Raw genomic sequence first — 25,753 nt, forward strand, 5'->3', positions numbered from 1 at the left:
TTTACTTATTTTCAGCATAGCTGTGTATTACTGCCAAGCAGTAGATGTCTAACCCCCCCAGTTTTTATTCCGGTATCACCGATTCACTGGGCTCGCTGCTTCGGGGCTACATAGTTATTGTCCCCCTCGCCTCCACGGTGACCGTTTGGCAAGCTGCGCAGACCGCAGGTAACGGTGGTAGTGCGGTTATCACATGAATGGGAAAAATAAACAGCTTATATCGGTGGAGGACGTTTCAGAACCCCTTGGAAGGCTGCAATACCTGCAATAGAGACACCAGAAATGAGAACCTAACTTGTGCTTGATCCACTATTGCATGCAAGGGACGAATAACACATTTCCCGTTGTGGCCTCTCTTGCCCCTCCAACAACCAAAGCGTACTCAATATATTCTGTTTGGTTAACTTTTGAACACAAGCGTGAAACGTGCTAAGCTGATGCTGACGATCCAAACCTTTTTATATCGATAAAACAGGGCGCTGTCTCAATATACGCCTCCATAAGTACGAAAGGCCCTTGAAAGCCGATGAGCTTTCACACCTATACGTGCATTGCCTTGTCGGCGCAAACTTGTGTTCAATGAAACTTCAATTTTATTTGCACACCGGGACCAAAGGACACGTGAAATTGTGGAGGCTGCTCCCATGGTGAAAATGGGTGAGATATGTATCAGTTCCCCATGTATATCTGTGCCTAACTATATAGTTGATAGGAAGCTTAGTTGACAGTAGTATGCCGTCCTGTTTTATTTGTACCTGCCTGTTGTCGTTGTTCCTTTCCTAGCGTTGTTTCACCATGCACCAATATCAACTCGCCAGATTTATTTGCGACTCCAATCGCAAAATAGATTTTATAACAGTCCTGGATAAAATTATTCCCGTAACATGAAAACAAGTCGCAGGTTTGCGTAATGTTTGGTCATGAACTTCGCATATGCTTTTGGCAGTATAAATAGCTACGATAAACAAAGCAATATTTTTCGAAGGTACGTCACGCCAGCTGCTTTGCGGGCACAGCATGCAAGATTTCGGGAAATATAGCGCAGACAGGTGGAAGTCTAAGTGATGAGCCTATTGTCCGCGTGTGTCCATGCACATAACACCCAATGACCTCAGGGTAGAAGTTGCTAACGCAACACTAAAACAAATCTTAGAGGGTGTGCATTCGTTCGTTTGCATGCTGCATTGTAATCGACACTGCACTAACAATATAAGAACAGTGCACATATTATAAACTTGCTCTGGAGGTGTGCTGCAGGGTCTGCGCTTGTGTGTTCTCCCAAGTACTTTTAAACATGAACCTGTTCCACATTATCCTGGTTTGCGGTATGGTAACATCTGCTCTGTGAGTACACGAGTTAGGTCAATTATTTTAGTGGTCCGTATCAAGCAAAAGATCGGTATTTTTGTATCTACCTAATAATAGCATCGAAGTGTCTCTGCAGAAGAGATCATGCCAGTGGTTTTCGGTCGCCTAAAAAAGGAAACCAGGTGCGGCTAACAGTGCCTCCAGAATAGTAAGGAAATGCGTTATTTAGAAAAGAGGCTCTCAAATATTATTTTAAGCGTTAATTGCAAGACACCCAACATTTGTTCGATGCGAGCACACCTTCGCACAACACATGAATATATTATTAGTTGATTGACGTACGTTTATTGTATACGCAAAGGGTAAAAAGCTACAAGCCCGAAAGAGGAAGAGACCGTTCAGAAATAAGAAGAGGGGTGATCTTGTAGGGATATTTTTCACCTAATATTTTATACGGCTAGTAAGCGGGACTCGAAAGGGGCACAGAAAAGGGAGCACATATTGAACCTATTTGTGATACGTAGGGGTGACGCAGCCCTGGTAGCCTTTGGCACAGCGCATCCGGAGTTTACAGGTGCTTTCATAACGCGCCGAATCAATTGGAGCTTCGTTTTTCTGGGTGTTCCAAAGAAGGTGCTCGGCGTACGCCGAAATGCCATACTTGTCGCAGTTGAGGAGGTATGCGGGTGTCATGAGCCTTTTCGAAGCAGAGTTGGCGACCGGAAGACCTTCGTCTAGACTTGTGTTACTAGGAATTCAATGTGTTGCGGGAGTGGGCGCTCTAGTTTACGGTTAGTTTGGCCGAGTTGATGAAGTCATGAAAGCGTGTCTAGCGGTGGCTTTTGCTGCGGTCGCGAAGTTTTTGTACTTCAGTGGATGCGGTTGTTCGGGGTGGGAAAGCCATGATTGTGGCAGCGCGGTATGAACGGCACCTCGCACCGCTGCTTGTGGCTTCTCGTCGTCCGGTGTTTCACTGGTTCCCGGGATCTATACTATCTCGATGCTTTAAGCACGCACTGGTCTTGCAAATGTGTTTCGCGGAAATCTCCATTAAAATATAGGATGGTGCAATGTTCTGTACTAAGGGAACATTGTTTGCGGCTGACATGAAGAAATCGTATGTGAAAACTCGTTTGTCTTGTTTGCACGGTTGTATATATCTGGTATCAACATTTATCTCAGTCCTTTTTCGGTATGTCAAAGTGTGAAAAATAGACCTCAAGCTAATAAAGGCTATTTTAGAACACAAAACGTAACTCCAACGCAAAGCACAGAATAAGTGGCATTAAAGAGGACTGTCAATATTGTGTGCACTTGATGGCAAGTAGGTTGAGCTTTGGGGGGAGTGAGAGAGGGGGGCGTTGCTAGCGAATTTTGGCCGTTGTTTCAATGTGTAGGGACAAAACCAATATCTCCTAAAAACCAGTGATGGCGAGTATTACTCCGATGACAGTGCGCTTTAGAGTCGTTTCTGTAACACATTGGGCGAGGCGAGCAGACATTAATTGCGATAAAAACAGACAATAACAGACTTTGCTTCGTATTGCAATCCCGCTTGTGTTTGACAGCGCATAGGCTTTTCATGTTTGGCCCATTTTCTGTCGCGCGTTCAGTGGAACCATTGGTATAGTAATAACGTATAGCATTATTATAGAACACTATAGCGTTGTAGTATTACAGTATAGAATACTATACCATTAACGAAAGGGTAGCAGGTCTTGTAATTATGCCTAATAGGAGGAAAAAACTCACTTTAGCGCAGGGTTACGCGCCCACATCCAGCCGTGACGACCAGCTTGTTGAACGCTTCTGTGAGGATGTGGAATTAGCAACGGGTATAGAAAAAACACAGTGTACCCTAGTTATGGGAAATTTCAATGCTGAAGTAGGCAAGAATCAGGCTGGAGAGAAGGCAGATTGGAACTATGGTCTGGGTTGTAGAAATACCAGAGGGGACGAAATCGTCGAGTTCGCCGAACGGAATAATCTACGCATCATGAATACCTTCTTTTGCGAACGGCAGAGCCGCAAGTGGACGTGGGGGAGCCCGAATCGGGAGCATAAAAATGAAACAGACTTTATGCTTATGGAATAACCCTGGGGTCGTGGAGGATGTGGAAGTGGTCGTAAAGGTCAGGTTTAACGACCACCGTATGGTAAGATCTCGAATTAGGCTATATGCGAAGTGAGACCGCAACCCGATAGTCCGCAAGAAGCGGGTCAATGAGATAACAGTAAGACAGAAAGTCGAAGAATTGAGGATCGCGCTGCATTAAGCTCTAACCAAGGTGGGAGAGCTTGCGACACACGAAGCCAGCGACAGTCTTACAACGCATTATCACGCAGGTGCAGTAGAAGTAGGAGTTACGTTAGCTAGACAGGATACTGGCAAACTTTCCCATGAGGCGAAATCTTTATTGAAAAACGGCAAAGCATGACAATCTCCACCCCAGGTGACAGAATAGAACTAGGGGTGCCTTATAAGTTAATCAAAAAAAGCGAAAGACATCTGATATACGGAAGCACAATATGGAGAAGATCGAGCATGCTGTAAAGAACGGAGGCAGCCTGAAAGAAGTGAAGAGGCGTCTAGTCATTGCTAATAGTCAGATGTATGCACTGAAAGACCAGCAAGGCAATGTCATAACAGATAGGGATGAAATATTTATAGTAGCGGAGGAGTTCCATAGAGAACTGTACATCCGTCAGATCTCTAGCAACGACATCCAGGATAATACCAAACGAGGAGGTAGTTAAGAGGAGATAGACATCCCACCAGCAATGACAGAAGAAGTAAAAAAGGCTTTGGAATGAAATAGAAGGGGGGCAAAGTACCTGGTGAGGATAAGATAACAGCAGACGTCTTGAAGGATGGCGGGCAAATAGTACTAGAAAACTTGCAAACCTGTCTCCGAAAATGCCTAATGACCGGGAGTGTACCCTAATCTAGGAAGAACGCGAACATCAACCCAATCCATAGGCCAGGTTCAATGAAGGACTCGGAAAATTACAGCCCGATCAGCTTACTGTCAGTCGTCTACAAGGTACTTACCAAGGAAGTCAACAAAAGAATTTCTGCCCCCTTAGATTTCAGTCAACCTAATGAAAAAGCATGGCTTCGTAAAGGCTATTCAGTTCTACAGTTGTCAGCAAGTGAAGTGAAGTGAAAGATACTTTAATGATCACCGGCAACAGGCGTAATGTCTCCACTACACCCGGACGTAGCCACTTGTCGATCCTGGTGGCATTCTACTAAGCAACACCCCCGCAATGAGTAACGAAAGTTGTCAGCAAAAGTTTGCGGGATGTGCAGCGTGTGGCCGAGCGGCGCAAACTGCATTACGTTGCCATCTGCAGCCAGCGGGCGCTGGGTCGAGGCTCAAGGAACTGGCGTGCTAGGCGCGCTTTGGACATGGCTGTCTTTTATTAGTTGCGGGGCATTTCAGATCCGTGGTGTGCCCGCGACATGTTTTCGATATTCGTGGCAGCCGCTGTGGCGCCGCGTGACCATCGCCGTCGTTCTGCTATCGCTGGTGCAACAAAACACGCCACTAACGGCCACCGTTTGCGCGGCGCGCACGGTTGCATAAATCTTGTCTTCCAAGTGATGCATTGGTCGACGACTAAATTTACTTTACAGGAGTTATTTAGGCTGCCTGTGGGAAACTGCGTCCGGTGGCGGGGTGCATAGAAAAAAGTCGAGTCGCAAATTTAATATTGCGGCAAAGTAAACTTTCTGGTGAATATTGCGGCAAAGCAAACTTTCTTGTCCACTGTAGGTATAATATAAAAACATCATACCGAACTTGGCCGCGAGGATGACGTTATCATTACGCGAACTCACATTTACTTGCCACAGTTAGTTTATAGGGAAGCTGTAAACGATAGGGAATTCCCGTTTGCTGTCAGTACATGACATTCAAAGGAGGAGGTATGGATACAGGAAACGGCTGTAACGCTGGTTTTGTCGGAACTGCCCCAGACCAAATTGTATGATAATTAGCCGCGCAGACGATTGCAACGTTTTGCGAGCCAGTTGCATCCCCGTGTTTGACCTATAGAAAAAAATTATTCCGGATTGCTTCCATTCACCTGAATAACTAGGAAGTAAGCGGAACTCTTACCCACAACCTGCTTCTTTCGTGACCTCTTTGGATTTCGCCCAGCTCGGCTTGTCATCCTTCATCGCAGTCTGGAAGGGCTCCAAACTTTTTAGATGCAGAGCATCTGATTCACTCGCCTTGTCCCTCCGGCGTCGTCGTCGTCGGCGTTGTCCGCCCCTCCCCCATTCTCCTCGCCGCGCCAGCTGCGCTCTCCGTCGCTCACCCCCTCTCCTCTCCGATAGCGAACACTCTCTCGCGAGGGGCATTGAATTGGATTCGACTGGATTGGATTGGATTTCATTGGCTTGTCTTGGCTTAGCTTGGATTGGATTGGATTTGGATTGGATTGGATTAAAGTGGATTGTGTTGGATTGTGTTGCGTCATAGCCGCGGCAGACGCGCTGGAGCCGGCGCATGTGAAGTACTCTCTCTTCCGCGGTTTCCTCTCCTTCGGGCGCGCTGCGCATATAACCGGTGTGCCGTTCTCCGGCGAAGCAACATCCACTCTTGGCTCAAATACCTAGAGTCCACGCCGCTTTACAAGTACGCCAACGTCGTCATCGACTGGGACCGGCTTACGCAGTCCCCTCAACGTTATGCGCGCTATAAAACGCGGTCCCTTCGCCGCTCCGTCTATGCGTCGCATCTACACAGGGGTTCCCGCGAGGTGAGGTGGGAGTTTTTTCCCATTTCTCTTCATTTAAACTTAGGTGTGTGTTCCGCCTGTCACAAGTGGTGCTCACCCTACTCCTCATAGGAAAAACTTTCCTTACGAAGTGGAGTATTTGTACTGCACTCAACAGTTCTCAGTTTGTTTTTTGTTATAGCGGACGCCTGTAAAAGTGATTCGCACTCATCTGAGTCTGTAATTGATTGCCACTTGCTCTCACCACTTGCCATTTGCCACTTGCACTTGCCACTTGCGCTCTCAAGTTGCCACTTGAACTCGCGTCACTGTCTACTTAGAGCTGCACGTAAGGCGGGCGATATTCCTTCTTTGGTACTCCGGAGCGCGGGGCGGCATGGTCCCAGAGCACGCACCAACATCAATTGCGGTAGCTACAGGATGAGCCGCGAATGCCAATTCTCGCTCAGCTGAGAGTTTATAGGGGCTTAGGTTAAAATTAGAACATAATTCGTGCTAAATCAGCAGTGCCTCGGGGAAGATAACATTCATTCAATGCTGCGCTCGGCGCAAACGGTGGCCGCGGGCGACGTGTTCTGCTGCAGCAGTGATCGCAGAACGACGGGAATGGTCTCACGGTGCCCCAGAGGCTGCCGCAAATATCGAAAGCATGTCGCGGGCACGCGAGTTATCACAGATGCCCCTTAACTACTAAAGGACAGGCATGCGCAAAGAGCGCCTAACATGCCAGTTCCTTGAGTCTCGACCGGGCGCCCGCTGGCTGCCTGCAGAGGGCGCCGCAATGCAGTTTTGCTGGTACGGCAGGGGACTAATTGGAAGAGAGTGAAAGAAGACTGTAAAGAACATGTGTGGATGAAAGGGATAGTGGAGGGTAGAGAGATGGCTTTAGGGGTGTCTTACCTGTGGACGGGTAAGGATAGCAAAGAACAAAACGAAAAACTGGTGGCGTGTCTAAAAAAGGACTTCGAAGATTTGAAACGTTCCGGGGAGGTACTATTGGTAGGGGACATGAACGCCCACATTGAAGATCTAGACGGGTACACCGACTTCAACGGAAATCTAATGCTAGATATGTGTGAGTACCAGAAGCTGATCATAGTAAATAGGGAACAAAAATGCGAGGGTCAAATAACGTGGGAGTGTGGTAGGAGACAGTCGAGTATTGACTACTGCCTTATTTCAGAGGGACTTTATGAATGGTTGGATGGCATGACCATAGATGAGGAAGGGGGCCACAGTCTGGGCAGTGACCACAAGCGTATAAACCTGAGTTTTGGGAAACTGGGGGGCGAAAAAACGGGTCGACCGGGGCAGCGCACAAAGTTAAACAGCAAACATATTGCGGATATAGCCAAAAGCATAGAGGCGGACATAGAAAGAAATCCTGGAGAAGAGTGGGAATATGACAGGCTCATCAAGACTATGCAGAAAAAAATAGTCAAGGCAGAGGGAGCCAATCGATGGAGAGGGAAAAAAACACCCAAAAGCTGGTGGAACAAAGAAATAAAGGCGGCGATAGAGAGGCGTAAACAGGAGTCTAGATAGCACAGGCAGGCCAAGAGGATGGGGAGACATAAGGAGGAGGTGGACCTAAAATGGGAGCAGTATAAGAAAATGAAACAGGAAGTGCAGCAATTAGTGCAGGCGAAAATAAAGGGGGACAGCGAGCGATGGGTAGCGCAAATACGAGGAAGGGGTAGAGACGCGCCGAAAAGGTTTTGGAACCATGTGCAGGCATTAGGGAAACGTGCGAGTCCCACAGACGGCGGTGCTATAGAAAACGAGCAGGGGCAGATGCTCAAGGGAGAGGAAGCATTAGCATACCTGCACAAAATCATCACGGAGAAGTTCGGTAAGGTGGATGAAGAGGCCCCGCAGCGACACAGAGATGTTGCGGCGTGTAGGCCGAAATGTCTGGAGATAGATGGGGACAAGCTGAAATGGAAAAGAGGAGAGGAAAAGGTCCCCAAGAATACTGCGGCAGGCACGGATGGGATACCGATGGAGTTGATTAACCAGTTAGGACCAACGAGCAAGGGAAAGCTACTGCAAGCCATCAGAACAAGGATAGAAGAAAAGGCAATACCGGCCGCGTGGCAAATGAGCAGGATGAACTTAGTGTACAAGGGCAAAGGAGTCAGAACAAACCCAAGCTCGTATAGGCCAGTAACCGTCACGTCAGTGCTGTACAGGTTAGCAATGCAGGCAGTGAAGTTCGAACTAGAGCAGTGGATGGAAGAAAATAGGATATTAGGGGAGCTTCAAAATGGGTTTCGAAAGGACAGAAGACTAGACGACAACTTATTCGTGGTAAGCCAATGCATAGAGGTGGCGAAGATGCAAAACCGACCTTTGTGGTTAGCCTTTCTGGACATTAAAGCGGCTTATGATAATGTAGACAGGGAGCGGCTTTGGAGTATCCTGGAGGACGAGGGACTTGGGGCAGAATTCATTAGCTTACTCAGGGAGCTATACCGGGAGAACCAAGTGCAAATAGTGTGGGAGGGGGAAACATACAATAGGCCTGTATACACCTACAAGGGGCTGAAACAAGGATGTCCTCTCTCTCCGCTGCTGTTCATGTCTACATGACGGGGTTAGAAAGGAAGCTAGAAGTCAGCACGATGGGGTTCGACTTATCCTACATGAAAAACGGGCAGGTGGTGGAACAACGGGTTCCGGGACTAATGTATGCAGACGACATATTGTTGATGGCGGACAACCAGATAAGTATGCAGGGCTTGATGGATATATGCGGTGAAGAAGCGACGCGCATAGGGCTATCCTTTATCAGAGAAAAATCAGAGATCATGGTCTTTAATGACGGCGAGGAGCACAAAACAGTATCAGTGCAGCAAGTAGAAATACCATTGGTGAATCAGTATAAATATTTAGGAGTATGGCTGAACAATAGCGAAGATTACACGCAGGCGCATGAAGCTCACCTTAAGACGAAAGGAAGACGGAACGCGGCTATAATGAAGCATAGAGCCCTCTGGGGATACGCAAATACGAGGTGGTAAGGGGAGTCTGGAAAGAGGTCATGGTACCAGGATTAACTTTCGCTAATTCGGTTCTGTGCATGAAGTCAGAGACCCAAGCGGGCCTGGAAGTAAATCAGAGGGCGGTAGGCAGATTGGCCCTAGGGGCCCACAGTAAAACTACAAATGAAGCGGTACAAGGGGATATGGGCTGGTCGTCTTTTGAGGCGAGGGAGGCGGAGAGCAAGATAAAGTTTGAGGAACGACTTCGTGACATGGAGGACGAAAAATGGGCCGCGAGGGTGTTTAAGTACCTGTATTTGAGGAGCGTGGACACGCGGTGGAGACGGAGGACCAGACAGCTGACCAAGCGGTACGGAAAGTCGGTAGGGGAAAGCGGGGTTTACACAACAGTTAAAAAGCAGGTAAAGGCAGCAGAGACGACGAAGTGGGCAGAGAGAATGGAAGCGAAAAAAACCCTGGAGACTTATAGGACAGAGAAACGGCAAATTAAGATGGAGGGATTCTATGGCAATACGAGAGGCAGTGCGTTGCTCTTCGAGGCACGGGCAGGGTGCCTGAGAACCCGGGCATACACGGGTAGCTACAGGCAGCAGGATGAAACGTGTGCATGCTGCGGCAGTGATCGGGAAACTATAGACCATATTGTCAGGAGCTGCACAGAGATACGGCCACCGCGGGGTGAGGGGGAAACGACGCTGGCGGAGGCCTTGGGATTTGGGGCGAGGGGGAACCTCAACTTCAAGGCCATAGAGGTGACGAAGAGGCGACTGGAGTGGTGGTGGAGGAAAAGCAGGGAAGGGATGGGTACGCAGGTGGAGTAATCATGCGGACGAGAATTTAGAACAGCGAGGGGAGAAAAAAGGGGGTGGGGGCGATGAGTTTAAAACAGAAAAGAGGGAGAGATGGGAGGGAGGAAGCAAATCTATAGGTTAACCTGGGAGTAGGACATGTAAACGTAATAAACCAGGCAAGTCGGTTGCTGACAACCGACGCCCCGATTCAAAGGGAAAGCCACTAATCATCATCATCATCATCATCATCAGCGCAGCTCGGCCACGCGCTGCCCATCCCGCTAACGTTTGCTGGCGACTGCACCATATTCACACGATCAATCAGGTGATAGGGAAGTGCGCGGAGTATACTCAGCCCCTAAATATAGCCTTCATAGATTATGAGAAAGCGTTTGACTGGGTCGAAACATGAGCAGTCATTCAGGCATTGCGGAATCAAGTTGTAGACGAGCATTACATAAGCATACTAACGGGATATCTACAATGTGTTCACAGCTACCATCGTCCTCCATAAGGAGATCAGTATAATACCTATAAGGAAGGGCGTCGGCCAAGGAGAAACAATCTCTCCAATGTTAGTCAGAGAATGTGCCGAAGAGCCATTACGAATATTAGATTCGTAACAGGTGGGCGTAAGGGGTACTGAAAAATACCTCAGTGATTTGAGATTTGCTGATGACGTTGCCTTGCTAAGTAACTCAGGGGACGAATTGCAAAGCATGGTTCCCGCACAGAACAAGCAGAGTAGAACCATGGGTCGGAAAATAATATGCAGAAAGTTAAAGGCTCGATAACCTCGTTAGAGTACAGTGGTTTGGGATAGGTGGCGAGGCAGAGGAAGTGGTAAGCGAATATACCTACTTAGGTCAAGTTCTTACCCCGGATCCCAATAATGAGGCAGAAATAATTAGAAGGATAAGAATGGGGTGGAGTGCATTCGGCAGGCATTCTCAGATAATGAATGGTAACCTAACATTGTCCCTGAAGAATAAAGTGTATGACAGATCCATCTTACCGGTACTCATGTACGGGGCAGGGGCAGAAATTTGGAGGCTCACTAACAGGCTTCAACTTAAATTGAGGACGACGCAGCAAGCAATGAAACGGAAGATGATAGGTGTAACATTGGTCAAGAAGATAGCGGAGTGGGCCAGGGAACAAGCACGTGTTAAGGACTACTATGTCCTTAACACGTGCTTGTTAAGAGCTTAAGAAGAAGTGGGCGTGGGTAGGGCATGTAATGCGAAGACAAGAAAACCGTTGGTCATTAAGGATAATAGACTGGATGCTTAGAGAACGAAAGCGTGGCAGGGGCGGCAGTAGATTAGATGGGCAGATAAGATGAAGACGTTTGCGGGAATAAAGTGGTCGCAGTTAGCACCGGACCCAGATAATTGGAGATCTATGCAAAGAGGCCTCTGCCGTGCAGCGGGCGTAGATTGGCTGATGATGAATGTCCGTTGATGCTCGTCACGATAGGTGAAGGCATCCTGCTGAGCCGACAGATGGCACCACCGCTTTGACTGCCGTCCAGTGTGGTTCTCGGCGCGTGAGCTGGGGTATTTGGCGCAATTTGGTGTCCCAAATTATTGCTTGTATCGCTGCACTCTGGCCCCTTCAGCACTCTGTGCATTCTGTAACGAATTAGAAACGGCTCAAAATTTTTTCCTCACCTGCCAAAGGTAATCCTCCATACGAAAAAGATACATAGAAAACAGCTTTAACCGATTGGCCTTCCCCCTGTCTGTTCCTCTAATCTTATCGTTCGGGGCAAATGCACTGGGTTTTAGCCGCGCAGATCTTTGCTCCGCCGTGCACTTATTCATCTCGGAATCTGGCCGTCTCCCGTGCTAGCCCAGGGCCATGCCGGGCTTCCCTCAAAAAGATCCCTGCGTGTATGATCACTCCCATCAGTGCCGTCCCGCCCACTGCCTCTCCTTCACCAACTTCCCTAATTGTTTTATTTGTCTACATACTTTTCATGCTTTCTTTCCTTTATTTTGTATTTTATTTTATGTCGGTTTCAACGCTTCCTGATACTACGTCTCATGTTCGGACAGTTTTTTTGTATATATTTCCCTAATACTTTATTTCATTCCTTAAATGTGTTTCTTTAATTGCTTTGTAATTTCTCTCTGTGAGCGCCCCTTTCCTGGCCAACCCCCTGAGTGGGTATAAGCCATATCTTTTGGCACCACCACCACCATTACCATCACACACATTTGCACCGATAAAGTACGAGGCGTCCGTGGGTCAGCTTCGAGTGTTCATACCACGGCGAGTGGCGTTTTCAGTGACCCCCGCCGCAGCGGAGGGTGGCGGCCTGCGTGCCCATGTCAGCCCCGCTGTTACTCCAGGTTTCACAGGCGTGGAGCTGGCTTCAGATTTTCGCAACAATTGTTGTTTTGCAGGTCACTCTTTGCAAGTCACCTTAAGATGTAACGCTTTCCTTTTTAAAAACAGGCAGAAAGACGAATAATAAACCGTAGGAAAGCACGAGCCGTATAACAACCTGAACTTTCCAAAAAACATGCATAACTTGCAATGTGAATGGAATCTTTTTATTAGCGTGAATTTATCGATAATTATTCGAATTTGTTACTAACACTAAAGAAGAAAAACAAAACTACCAATAATAATGAACTAACAAAAAATGTTCACCTTATCATAACCTCCAAGGGAAAAGACAGGATTAAAAGTGCCGAATGAGAAATATTAAACTGCCTGCCTTTGATCAAAACGGCATTAATTGTGACGTTAGAACATTTGATTACTAATATAGCGAACATTTAGATAACTGGTCTAGGTGAACAAAAAATAAAAGGGAGAACAATTTCGAGAAAAATTAAAAAATATATTTCGAAGACGCAGCACTCGAACAACCTGGGCAACTGAAAAATGCATTAAAAAAAACGGGAAGCATGAAAAAACGCTATTCAACAAATCTTTCGAACGAAAGCTCGGTCCTCTTGCTGTCACTGCGCTGTTAACACCTGCAGAATAGTGTACAAGAGAATGCACATACCGTGCACAATGTTACATTCAGGAAGGCGCCACCGTACCAGGTTCCGTCGCCTCCGCCATGCGTGGTATGGTGATGAAGGGCGGCCAGCAAAGTCTGCTGCCCTGGTGATGACAACAAAAGATGAAGGCAACCTAAATGGTTTTCTGCATCACGAAAGATTAGTCGAAGGAATACAGGAACTATACCTTTCCGGGCGAAGTTACCGTGGGACTCGAGCAGAGGGACAGCATGCATTCGCTCGGCCAAACGAATCGAACTACCCACCAACAGGGTGGGTTTTTATACTCACTAAAAAATTCGCGCATCCCCGCGAAGTCAATCATAACGAGTGGGCGAAGCACTGGGGATCGTTCTTACTGTAAATAACCCGTTAGAATGCTTACTGCTGCTAAAAGGATTTCCAATCCAATCCAATGCAATGCAATTGAATTCAATTTATTCCAATCCATTTCAATCCAATCCAATCCAATCCAAATTTAACTCAATCCAATCCAATACAATGCTCCTCGCGCATGCGCAGCACGGCTCTTCACGAGCACACACACACACTCTCTGTCTATCATATTTTGTGAATCTTTTATTTTGTTCTTGGTAACCATTTTGTCAACCTTTCGTTTACAGATTTTTCGATGTACACGGTACTGTGCGTCTCTCTCTCTCTCTCTCTCTCTCTCTCTCTCCGTCCCTCCCTCTCGCTCTCTCTAACCCTTTGCGAACCTTTTATTTCGTTCTTGCTAACCTTTTGTGAACCTTTTGTTCAGAAATGTTTCGATTTACACGGTGCTGTGCCGTGAGCACGGACGCCGGACGCCCGACAAGCCTCGGCCTTATGGTGCTTCGCCCCTAAAAGCCATAACGGCTGCGGGGCGTCCCGAGTGCTTCTGTGCACATGGCCCGAAAATAATACCGACACACACAAGGCTCTTTCCCGAGCTCGTGAGATCCAGCAGTAAAGGCGCTCGTTGACTCTTAAACAGAGGGGAGAGGAGACCTCGGCTGCGCCGTCCGCTTCGCCGGGGCAAGTCTCAACACGAAGAATCGTTTGCAGCCACCGAGGTTGAGTCACTGATAGCGCGGCGCCCACGCGCAGTCCGTTCTCCGGCACCTGCCGTTACCTGCCCGAGGCAACTTTCTTAGACAGAATTGGAGCACCCAAGAACTTGCAGCACGCACAAACATGATAGGAACGCACTAACGCAACATGAAGAAAACACAGACCCGCATAGCGCAGTGCAGCTGCAGGCGCGAACACGCAATGAAATTAGATACAGATAGCGGGTCCTCGTACCATTTCCGGATGGTACGCGCCCTTGCTCTTTCCCCTGTGTCTTTGGAATCATCGAGTAACGAGACACTTTCATCCCGCAACCAGTCAAGGTGCGGGATTGGAGAGGAGGAGGAATAAACGTCCATATGAAGCAGTTCGCATTGGGGAAGAGTCCTTATTTCAGCTCCCCTTGAGACCTTCCGCCTTCTTGGGCTTTCTTAACCAGCCAAAGCTGGTCGTCAGGGTCCGAGCTGTACAGTGCTCTCTACCAGTGCTCAGGGGAGTGGAAGGGCAGGGGGATAGGTTGGGGTATTTACCGCATCCCCACACAATATGGTAGAGCGTGCCCGGAGCCTCACAGAAGCGGCATTACGAGGAGTACAGGTTGGGGGCCACAATGTGGGCTCTAGTCGGGTGGGGAAAATGTTTGTTTGGATGTTTCGAAGGTGGCGTTCTTTTTCTTTTGTGAGCTCTTTGTGTGGATGAGGGTACAGTGGCTTGAACTTGGTTGGGCTCAAAGGTCACTTTGCCGCTACGAGAAACGCGTCGTCGTCTGAGCTTCTACGTGGAGTTAATAGAACGTTCCCTCTAAAAATTTGAAAATACATCAACCATGTAAGGATCTGCATCTATGAGATTTCGGCGCACGTTAAAGATCCCCAGGTGGTCAAAATTAATCCGGAGCCCTCCACTACGGCGCGCCTCGTCGCCTGCGTTGCGTCGGCGCGTTAAAACCCTACAATCAATCAATAAGGGTCTGCATCTGCAGGAGAGTGCGTATTTGGCAAAGGTAACGCATGTACCGTCATTATGGTGGAAGTGAACAAGGTTGATCGAATTAAAAGTAACCTAACCATAATAGAACTGGCGTAGAAATGCTTATGCTTTAGTACGGACCTCTAACAATGTCTATCTTTCACGTCATTTTTTACCTCGTTCGTGAGACCACGTTATAGCTTAGCACCCATTCGGATTACAACACTAAGATTTTGCTGTTGCGTTGGAGATTACGACAAAGAAAGTTGGGGTCATCGAGCAACAACCGTCACAAAGATTTGCTTCCAGACGGCCAAAGGCCCCGACGACCAGTGTTGTATGGATTCAGTGGTACCACCAATGCAACCCGTCCTGCTTATAATGACGTTCGTTTCCTCAACGTTCTTTTTGAGAAAAATCTAAGAGAACTTCCGGAACAAAGGAGCTAAGGGTAGCGACTGATTGCGGCATAATTTTAATACGAATAATTTTACATTATAAAACTACCTTATAGAGTCCCACTTCTTTCGAAAACGGAACGCAGGCGAAACTTACTGGCGTGTGACTTAAATCGCTTTGCATCAAATAAAATGGTCATTTAGCGCAGTTATTCGTGAATCTATTGGTTAATCTACGTGCAATCTGTTCGGTCTTTGTTCACCTTATAAGTATTGGTCTTTGTCTATTCGTGTTCCTATATACTACATTACCTTGATGCTAAGTCTCTATGGCGTATTTCGGGTGAACCGAAAGACGCGAATTGAATCCCGGTAACGGCGACCAATTATTATGGAGGCGAAAACACGCCTGTCTGTCGAGATTTTAGGGCTACTTAAGAATACTGAGGAGGTGAAAAATCATGGAGCCCTCCACTTAGGCATTCCTCACGGTCGAGATATATCTTCGGCGGAGATTGAAAACGCACAAAAAGTCACAAATGTTTATTTTATTTTGTGCTTTTGATACATCGTATAAAAAACCCTCACATTCACAGGTTTCCTTCGTTTTAAATGCCCGACAAACCATGTTAATTTTTATGCATTGTAATCAACACAATCTCAGCGCGTAGCCTGAAAGACTTGAACATGCGTTTCGCTCTCGCAGGTGTACTAGCTGGGCACCTGGGCAACATTGGATATTCCATCAACGCTGCCTTGGTCCCGTAAGTAGCCTCCATGTTCTGAAGAGAACCATGTTTTTACTGAACGCAGATTTGGTGTCATTGTTCCAAGGTCACCAAAATATATATTCTACTCTGAACTACGTTGGACGTTTCACTTCAGCGCTCGTTTCAGGTTTTTGCTCCAATAAAATATGAAAGAAAAGTCCGTTGTTTTCTCGGTACAGTGTGCTTAAAACCTACAGCGATCACTCTGCCATGTTTGCATTATGTGTGTAAATGATCCCGCTAACAACAAAATGTACTAGACTTAAGAGTTTATTGCACTGCTGTTCGATTGAGGCTGGCATTCTGGATGACACAGTTTGCAGTGCTTGTAGTAGCAATATTTCACTTCGTAACCGGCTCCAAATAAGCTGACCGGCATAACGTGTAACTTTAGTACAGAGTTGCTAGCTGTAATTAACTAACAGAGTGAGAAACTGGGGGGCCACCGGTGAATCAAACAAAACTATGCGTGCGAGTGACGAGCTCTACCTCCACAGATGCATTCATCTGCACTTGGAGCATGCCGCTGGTGTCTCGATTGTAACTTGCTGTATTTTGAAACAATATTTGGTTTCATTGAAATTTATATAAGTACCCGCTCCGTCACTGTTTTTTTTTTCGTTTGAAGGAAAGCATTCGCTTACATTTATTTAGAAAATTCGCATTATAAATTATGTATTACTACTTTAACAAACACCTTCATGCCTAGAAAACGGCTACAGAATTGCGGCAGTTGAATCATTGTTTAGCAAATTTATATCGCTCCTACATTTAATGTGAGTAACGAGATATCATTCGTAAATATGGAACTTATTGTTGACAATTTTCGCAAGGCATAACAACCACTCGAAATCACAGAAAAAAAAATAACCACAGAATAAGTATGTGGTGGGCTGTCTTGAATAAAAATTCCAAGATACTGAATAGTAAGCTCCCTCTGTTACCCAGACAGCTGGTATAAAACCGATGCGTTTTTCCGGCAATGAAGTATGGGGCAGAAGATGAATGCCATAATTTTATAGGTCAGATAAATAATACATGAAACAGTTAGTGTTCTTTCTTGGCGGGCTGTAGGGCGGGAGTACTGTATTAGGTATAAAAGCTGTTCGAAACATCACGAATGCTATTCGGACTTGTGGACGTGAGGACGAGGAAATCGCGTGCGTTCACAAATCGCCTCCCCGAAATTGCGGATTTCTACAACGTGGAGGTTACCACCGTAAAATGACATTGCGGGAGGGCGTTGAATCTCACTCTTGATAGTAAAGGATCGATGCATCTTTATGCCTTGGGTACACAACTTTATTATGGTGTTACTCCCGAATGCTCCCGAATGGAAAATTACTCCCGAATGCTTTTTTGGGCATTGAGTGTGCCCAATTTTAGGTATGCACATGCTTTCGTTCTTTTTACAAGTAACAATAAAGGCACAACAGAGCTATGTAGTGCGGGAATGTTTCCATGATGAATGGGCACATCTGTAAGTCCGTTACTGTGAATTGAGTTTGGGTACTGATACTGTTACTTGCGAGCTAGGCAGCTTTCTTCTGTAATAAGTGTGATGAAGCGGGAGAGGTGTATTGGGAAAAAAGAGGCAATCTTCAACGCCCTGTGCTAGCGAGTAGTACAGATTTTGCTGTAAATAATTTTTTCATCATGTATTACATTTCACCACTTTCAACGATCGGAGCAGAGCACGTGTATGAACCATGATTAAGAGAATCAATCATGCACCCCTCCGTCTAACGACGACGATGGTCGATCGCGAAGCTTTTTCGCGAGTGATTCTCTTGTTGTCGTCTGAGTTTGAACTGAGTTTCTGCCATGTGGAAATGGAGCATTCGGATAGACGCAGGCTCCATAACGTCCGGGACCCAGGTGCGATTTCGGCCATTTGATGCTTTTTTTTATCTCAGCTGGCGTTTTCTCGTTAAAAACGGCATCAGTGAGAACACGAACGCTTCGCTTTAAAAGCCAGTGTTATAGACATTATTGTTGACCCATCCTTAGGCCGTTGTGTTCATCGTCTCTCATTCTACTTTGCCTTTCAGTGCAATCCGAATGTGAAAGCTCAGCGAAGCGGCTGCAATCGGGGATGCAGATGCTTCAGAAGAGGCGACTTTCCACAACATGGTTATTGCTTCGATGCAAGATTTCGACTGCCGTCTTGGTTTATCAACCTTTATTATATGGGGCCTAGGGGTGACTACGGCACGGCACCTCGAAGGTAGTCACGCAATTATCAGCACACGTTTTTTCTAAAAATAATAAAAGCGTTTGAGGCCTTTGAGTCGGCCTAAACGTTGCTTCCTGGGAGTTGACTGTTTTTGTCACAAGTTGTGTTATAAGCTACTTATGCTACGTCCCTCCCACAGCGGACCGGTGCAGCACACAATACACACATGAACAGACGTTTTGAGTCGTTGGTGTCAACTATGTTTGAAAAGATAGCACGACCATATTAATTCCGTGTCTGCACACAGTATTCTCAATAAAGTAGTTACAGAGGGAGCACTGCAGTCTCACTCGAACGAAGGTATAGAGCATGCGCTGCGTGAAGTGTTCTGGCATTAACTATCTCTCCTGCTGTCCCACAGGAAATAAAAAGAAAATAAGGAAGTTCATTTGTGAACGGTGCGCGTTTAACAAAAAGATAAAATGTGCACAACAATGTAAGCAAAAGCACATTGCCTGAGGACAGGTTTCTCAAGGTTGAACACAGATAACCATATTATGTCCGCCAGCAATCCATTCGTGCGGGTTCATGCCGTGGCGGACAGGGGCGTTTGCGGGAAATCCGATAACAATTACTTTTGGGCAACTTAGACGGTTTCTGCCAAGTCCAACTGAATGCTGAGGTAATGTCCCAGGGAAAATTTTGATACTACTCCCTCACCCCATTACGAACAACAAAATGCAATATATTAATTGAGCTTTTTGGCATTCTAAAGAAGCGTACGGTAATATGTTCCAGCTTATTAACTGTGAAAAAGTAAGCAAGAAAAAAGTCCTAAAACGAATTGAAGTGTTCCTAAATACCCCGTAAATAGGTGCCGCAGTGGGTACAAGCAAAAACAACGTGGTCGAAGGACGATGCAATCGCAGCCTTGTTTTCATGGATCATTCGTTGCTTGCACTTCATGCCTTTTTGCCTTGGACCTCGGGGTTCTCAAGGTTAAGCGCCCATACCTCGGCAAAGTTTGCGCGGCTCACTCAAACTCCCTCACGAAATTTTTTTTCGAATTACCACTCACTCAAACTCAGACTCACAGTGAGCGCAAAACTGAGAACTTCCTCGGACTAAAACTCGAAATAAACTCAAAATGTGCTCAGTACTCAAAATGTACCCAAACTCAAATTGTACTCGAAACTCTGAATGTACTCAAACTCAAAATGTAACCATAACTCAAAATGTACTCCAACTCAAAATGTACTCAGTACTCAAAGTGTACTCAAACTCAAAAAATACTCAGTACTCACAATGTACTCAAACTCAAAATTTACTCAAAAGTCGGAATGTACACAAACTCGAAATGTACTCAGTACTCAAAATGTACTGAAACTCAAAATGCACTCAAACTCAAATGGACTCAAAATTCAAAATGTACTCAACTCAAAATGAAGTCAGAAGTCGAAATGGACTGAAAACTCAAATGAATTCAGAAGTCAAATAGACTCAGAACTCTTTCGTGCTACGAATTTACTCAGGTTGAGATGTACTCTGATTTCATCAGCATTGAGAGTTTTAAAATTCATGCGTGGTAAAAATATTACGGGTGCAAATTCGGTATGAGATCACACCATAACTCCTGTGCGGTGGGAAACAATTTTCGTTTCAGATTTAATACAGCTATACCTGCAGGCCATGATGATTAGCGCTGGTTGCAAGCAATTGTACGTATATATTGGATACCAAACTCTTAATGCAGGCCCCAAGTTCGTGTTCATGACAGAGGCGGTTCAGACTCGATGGTGTACTGGGGGCCTGGGGCGAAACAAACAAGATTGGGCGAGGGAACGTGCGCTCACTGCTCAGTTCATTTATTTCGAGGCTGTTTGGGTTACGGTTTCGTGCATTCTTGCTCTGCATCCTGAAAAAACACCTTGTATCAAAACGAACTGTCCCCCGAATCTCTGACGCGTGAGGAGTTCATGGCTATGCCTTTGCTTTTTTAATGCGTAGCATTCTTTGCCGAGTACCCTCCTCGTCCTCTCCCTGCCACGATCGTGTAACGCCCTGCATTTCCACAAAAATGCAGATATCACCTGGGATCATTATAAAAGTGTAAATGTACAAAATTTATTAAACCAAATTTTCAAAAATAAAAAAAAGAATTAATAAGAAAAAATATCGAAAATGGCGAACCGTGTAACGCAGGAGTCATAGATAGCCACAGATTGGGTTAAAATTCAAAGTGATGTGCCGCTAGGGCATGTGGGGTATCAAATTGAAGGTCTCGAGGAGGGAAATCATGTGGGACAAACAAAAATGCTTCGTGGTCATAACGATGACTTAGTTACCGTGAGTCATAATAACGGTTGGACTTCATAATGATGACTCGTAGGCGTATGCTTTCTCAAATTAAATGTTTCAATTAGGGAAATAACGGTGGATAAATAAAAATACATCCTGGTAGTAATGACATAGTCACGATGAATCATACAATGATTTAAAATTTATGAGGATGTCGCTAGTGTGTCCCCCGCATCGAATTGAAGGTGTCGGTGTGGTGATTCGCGTGGGACAAAAAATGCTTCCTGGTTATAATTGTGACACAATCAGTGTGAGTCATAGATAAGGTTACCATTCAAAGTGATGTGCGCTAGGGCGTGTGGAGTGTGAAATTGAAGGTCTCAATGAGAGAAATCACGTGAGAGAAATACAAATCCTGACATAGTAATGGTGAGTCATCGATTGGGTTAAAAATCAAAGTGATGCCGCTGCGAGGTATGGGGTATCAAATTGGAAGTCTTGATGAGGGGAATCACTTGGGACAAATAAGACATGCTTCCTCGTTATTCTCATGCGATGGTCATGGTAAGTCATAAATTTGGTAGAAATTCAGAGCAATTCCGGCAGAGTGTGTGGGATATCAAATTAAAGGTTTTGATGAATAAAATTATGTGGGGCAGATAAAAAGGGCATCCCTCTGATCACTACTAGTTAGGAGTAAACTGGGGAAATTGTTTGCAGAAACAAAAGGAATTGTGGTGCCAAAGGGAAGGGTTTGAGAGAGAAAATATAAACCAGAAAATGACCGCATCGTAAGATCAATATGTGCACTCACTTCATAAGTAAAAATTAGGAGTTGTGTCGTAAGCTCATCGGACTGTACTATTATTCGTTTCTGTGTCGGGATTCGCGTGTAGCTGAAGCGAACACATGCTACTTAGTAATGGGAAGTTCAGTTTTGAAGCACGGCAATATTGCAAGCGCGAAGCTCTAAAGAGGGAAAATTCATTTATTTTACTTCTACATCATCGCCATTATCAAATACTTCGACGAACACTTCGTCTTTTTATGGACTCACCATCATCATCGTTGGTTCCTGGATGAGTGTTCGTAGACGGCTGTATTGTAGAATAAACGTTCTACTTCACCAAGTGCCCAAGGCCCTTACAATTCAAAAACCCTCATTTGGTGCTTCGGAGGGATCAATCGCGCTTGCAGTATTTGACCAGGCCATCTTTAAAATGTGGCCTCGTCGACACCCTGAGGCTCGCAATGTCTGTAAAAATGCCCGCGTAGCCACCAAAACAACGCTGGTGAACAGCCACACGGGCAAGATGGAAATGAAAATGGGGAAACTTTCTTTAATGTCAGGATGGGTCAACATCCGGAGCCAACCACTGCTCACTGTACCCCGCTTCAATAACTTGAAAAGACTACAATTTTGCCGGGTCGGCCATTTTCTAATGGTCGCGGTACCGCCTGGCGGGCATTTTTTGGGGACGGCGGGGCAAGCAGACGACGTGGCTGTCCCAGGCTGTTGCTCCGTGCCGCGCGTGGATATCAGTCGTCCAGATGGCATCTAAGATCGGTGCGTGTCATTTATTCGGTACGTCTGCAGCGCCAACTTCAACAGGGCTTTCAAGAGAACGTTCAAAGCGTCCGAGAGCTGTTAGGTTTGCCCATAAATTCTGTCCCTAACCCGCTAAGACGGTGGATCATCCCACAAGCGCTTTGCCCTGACGGGGTTGCCTGTGAGGCTACGTTTAACCATGCAAGCAGAACTGCCGACTCTTCACCCCCAATTGATGTTTATTTTCTTAACTGGGGGAAGGTTGCCGTCATTGCCTTTACTTGGCAATGTGCAGGAGCTACTCGTCGGGGAGTGATTACGCCATTGTTGGGTGCACCAACAAACAGCGTTAGGGCAAAGGGCTCGTGCCACAAACGTGTGAAGTGCACCACGACAAAAAAAGTGTCTGCCTGTGCGGAATCTATTCGCTGCACAAATTTCCTGTGCCACCTAAGTGCCGCCGCGAATCGGTCACCGTGCTGAATCGGAAAGACTTCGAACCAAGCAAACTTTCCAGAATACGTACGGTCGTACGCTGCTTCCGGAAGCACTGTTTATTCACCTTCATGTTCAGTCCCTATTGAACGCTTCTCTGGAGGTATGTTCTGTTCATCCCATCGACGGGAAGACGGGAAAAATCATCCGGGCACCTATGCTGCAGCTCGGGTATGCGAAAACGTTGAGCCGAACGCGAAATAAAAGCGTCGCGGTGGCGGAGAACGCCCGGTCGAGTCAGGAAATAGCTGTTCGCGGTTCCAACCTGCTGCTGAAATGCTAAAGTTCTAAGCAAGCAAACGGCCGTGAAATCTTGGTGTATCAAATAGATTGCATCTGTTTGGCAGCAGGAAATAGCCTTATGAGGCGGCAAAAATTTTACTTTTACGAGGATGTACGTCTACGACCTGCACAGTTAAAGGAGTCTCTCATGGCCTTGTTTAACAACCAGCTCAGTACGAGGTATGGGAGCGCGTGTTAAACGTCAACACGTTCGCGCACCGACAGCAGTAAGTCATGCTGAGAAATCTGCACTATCGCGCACGTGATTGGATGCATTCGCTGATTGCGCCAATCCACTTGAGGCGTATCAGCACAATAGTTCCTAAGCTGTTTCATGGGAACGCAGGCTTGTTGGCGGATGTTGGTTGCTGCAATGTGTCGAACCAAGCACGCTTTCAAGATGGCATGCAAGCAAATAACGAGTGCAATACATCTATCGGTCACTGAATAAGAATTTTTTAGTTAATTGGTCGTTATTCAGTTCCATGATTTCCAACGGTTGCATCCAATATTTTGATACCCTACACGCCCTATAGGCATCACTTTGAATTTTAACTCAACCATTGACAAGCCATGAATATCATGATGATAAGGAGGACGCATTTCTTTATTTATTCCACGCGATTCCCTAATGGAGATTTTTAACTTGATACCCAACAAGCCCTATTGGCGTCACTCTTAGTTTTCACTCAATCTATGACTCACCACGACTATCTCATAACTACAACCAGAAAGCATTTTTATATTTGTCCCCCGTGATTCCCCTCAACGAGACATTTAATTTGATACCCGAAACAGCCAAGCAGGATCATTTGAAATTTTAACCAAGTCTGACCAACCATGACCCTCATGACTAAGCAGAACGCATTATTTATACGTCCCACGTGATTACCCAAATTGAAACCTTCAATTTGATACCCCATTTGCTTTAGCCGCCTCACTTTGAATTTTAGCCCAATCTATGAATCACTATGACTATCTCATGATTAGAACCACGAAGCCTTTTTTTATTTGTTTAACGTGATTCCCCTCACCAAGATAGCATATCTCATACCCTACATGCCCGAGTTGGGTCACTTCGAATTTTACCCCAATATAAGACTCGTCATGATTATCTCAGGCCTATAACCAAGAAGAATATTTGTATTTGTTCTACGTGATTCCCCTCGTCGAGAACATTAATTTGATAACCAACACATCCTAGTGGCATCAATTTGAATGTTAACCCAAACAGTTACTGACAATGACTATCTCATGGTATAGCAATACCGCATTTTTGTCTCCTGTGATTGACCTAATCGCAACCTTCAATTTGATGCCACGCACACCCTAGTGGCATCATTTTGAATTGTAACCAAATTTATCACCTAGTATGACTATGTCATATGATAATAATAAGGAAGCGTTTCTGCATTTGTCCGACGTGATTCCCTGCATCGAGACCTTTAATTTTATAAGCCACACGCCATAGCACTTTGAATTGGAATTTTAACCAAATCTATCACTATCCATGACTAGGTCACAATTCAACCATAATGCATTTTTGTCCCACGTGATTCCCCTCATCTAGACCTTAAATTCGATTCCCCGCACACCCTCGTGGCATCATTTTGAATTTTAACTCGATATATGACTTAATGAGTGTCTGAGGACAATATACAGAAACCATTTTTTTAATATACCTTGCTTGATTCTGTTAATCGGAACCTTTAACTTAGTACCTTACACGCCTTAGCCACATCTGTTTGAATGTTTACACAATCTATCTCATAATGCGGACATTATTCTATCTAAACGGGCGTCGCCCAGTTCTTTTGACAACTCATTTGACACAGCGGAGGGGACATCCTCCGCCACCTTCCGCCCTGTGCTCACCTCTTCCTTTTTGACCCTAGCAAATCAAACCGTTAACACAGGCAGCCGAACAGCCAGCAAGAAAGCGCCGCCGTGTGCTTTCCCACCACCCTCTCACACCTTCTTAGAGGATACATAAAGAGGAAAAGGTGCGACAAACCTTTTTTAGTAGCACACCAGTCGATTATATTTACACGCCCAGCCGCTAAATCAGACACCTTCCCCCCATCACCAAGTCCACCTCCCCACCAACCGATGATGCCCATCGCGAATGCTGCCGAGCCCGCAGCCAACCTGAATTGCGAGCTCAAAGCGGCACACGAAACTTAACCCCCTACCATTCTGCCTCTTAGGCTACTCATTGCACTGGGAACCAAAATGTACTAAGAAATCAAAATGTACTCAATACTCAAAATGTACTGAAACTCAAAATATATTCAGAACTCAAAATGTACTCATTACTCAAAATGTACTCACACTCAAAATGTGCTCAAAACTCAAAAAGTACTCAAACTCAAAATGTACTCAGTACTCAAAATGTACTCAAAACACAAAATGCACTCAAACTCAAAATGTACTCCATAATAAAAATGCACTCAAAACTCAAAATGGACTCAGAACTCACTCAGTCTCAGGCGTACTCAAACGCAGTCAGGCTAACTCACTCAAGCTCAAACTCACCATCCTACACTAGCATTGCGGTCACTCAAACTCAAACTCACGTGTGAGTTTGAGTCCAAATGAGTCTGAGTGTGTGGACTCATGAGTGAGTCCGCCGACCTCTGCAAGCGCCTACCGGTCGTAATATTGCGGCTCGGAGTCCGTGATACAGCGCCGAGCTGACGAGCCAATAACGACAATGGTCTGTAAATCACCGTCACTGCTGCCGCTTCTTTCGATTGTTCCCAGGAATGCGGCAGGTGCCTCCTGTAATGCGCCGTCAGTGGTCTTTGTCCGCAACATTGGTTTGCACTTTTATTGTTAGCTACCTTTCTTCAAACCGCCGTGCTGCGGTTGCCACAAGTCCCTT

General features: G+C 45.9%; 2 long non-coding RNA genes across 2 annotated transcripts; one reads left to right on the forward strand and one right to left on the reverse strand.

Annotated features, from left to right (window-relative positions):
- Window positions 1-25,508, reverse strand: LOC144145532 (uncharacterized). Its single transcript, XR_013317515.1, has 3 exons — window positions 25,349-25,508; window positions 12,879-12,979; window positions 1-262 (listed from the first exon to the last, which is right to left on the reverse strand). It is a non-coding gene; the product is annotated as an uncharacterized LOC144145532 (long non-coding RNA).
- LOC144145531 (uncharacterized) lies at window positions 1,097-18,326 on the forward strand. The gene is made up of 3 exons (XR_013317514.1): window positions 1,097-1,344; window positions 16,006-16,063; window positions 18,121-18,326. It is a non-coding gene; the product is annotated as an uncharacterized LOC144145531 (long non-coding RNA).
- Window positions 25,509-25,753: the final 245 nt, after the last annotated feature.

The sequence above is a fragment of the Haemaphysalis longicornis genome, unplaced genomic scaffold, assembly GCF_048455015.1.
Source record: "Haemaphysalis longicornis isolate Haplotype H1 unplaced genomic scaffold, Haemaphysalis longicornis Haplotype H1 scaffold_7, whole genome shotgun sequence".
NCBI lineage: Eukaryota > Metazoa > Arthropoda > Arachnida > Ixodida > Ixodidae > Haemaphysalis > Haemaphysalis longicornis.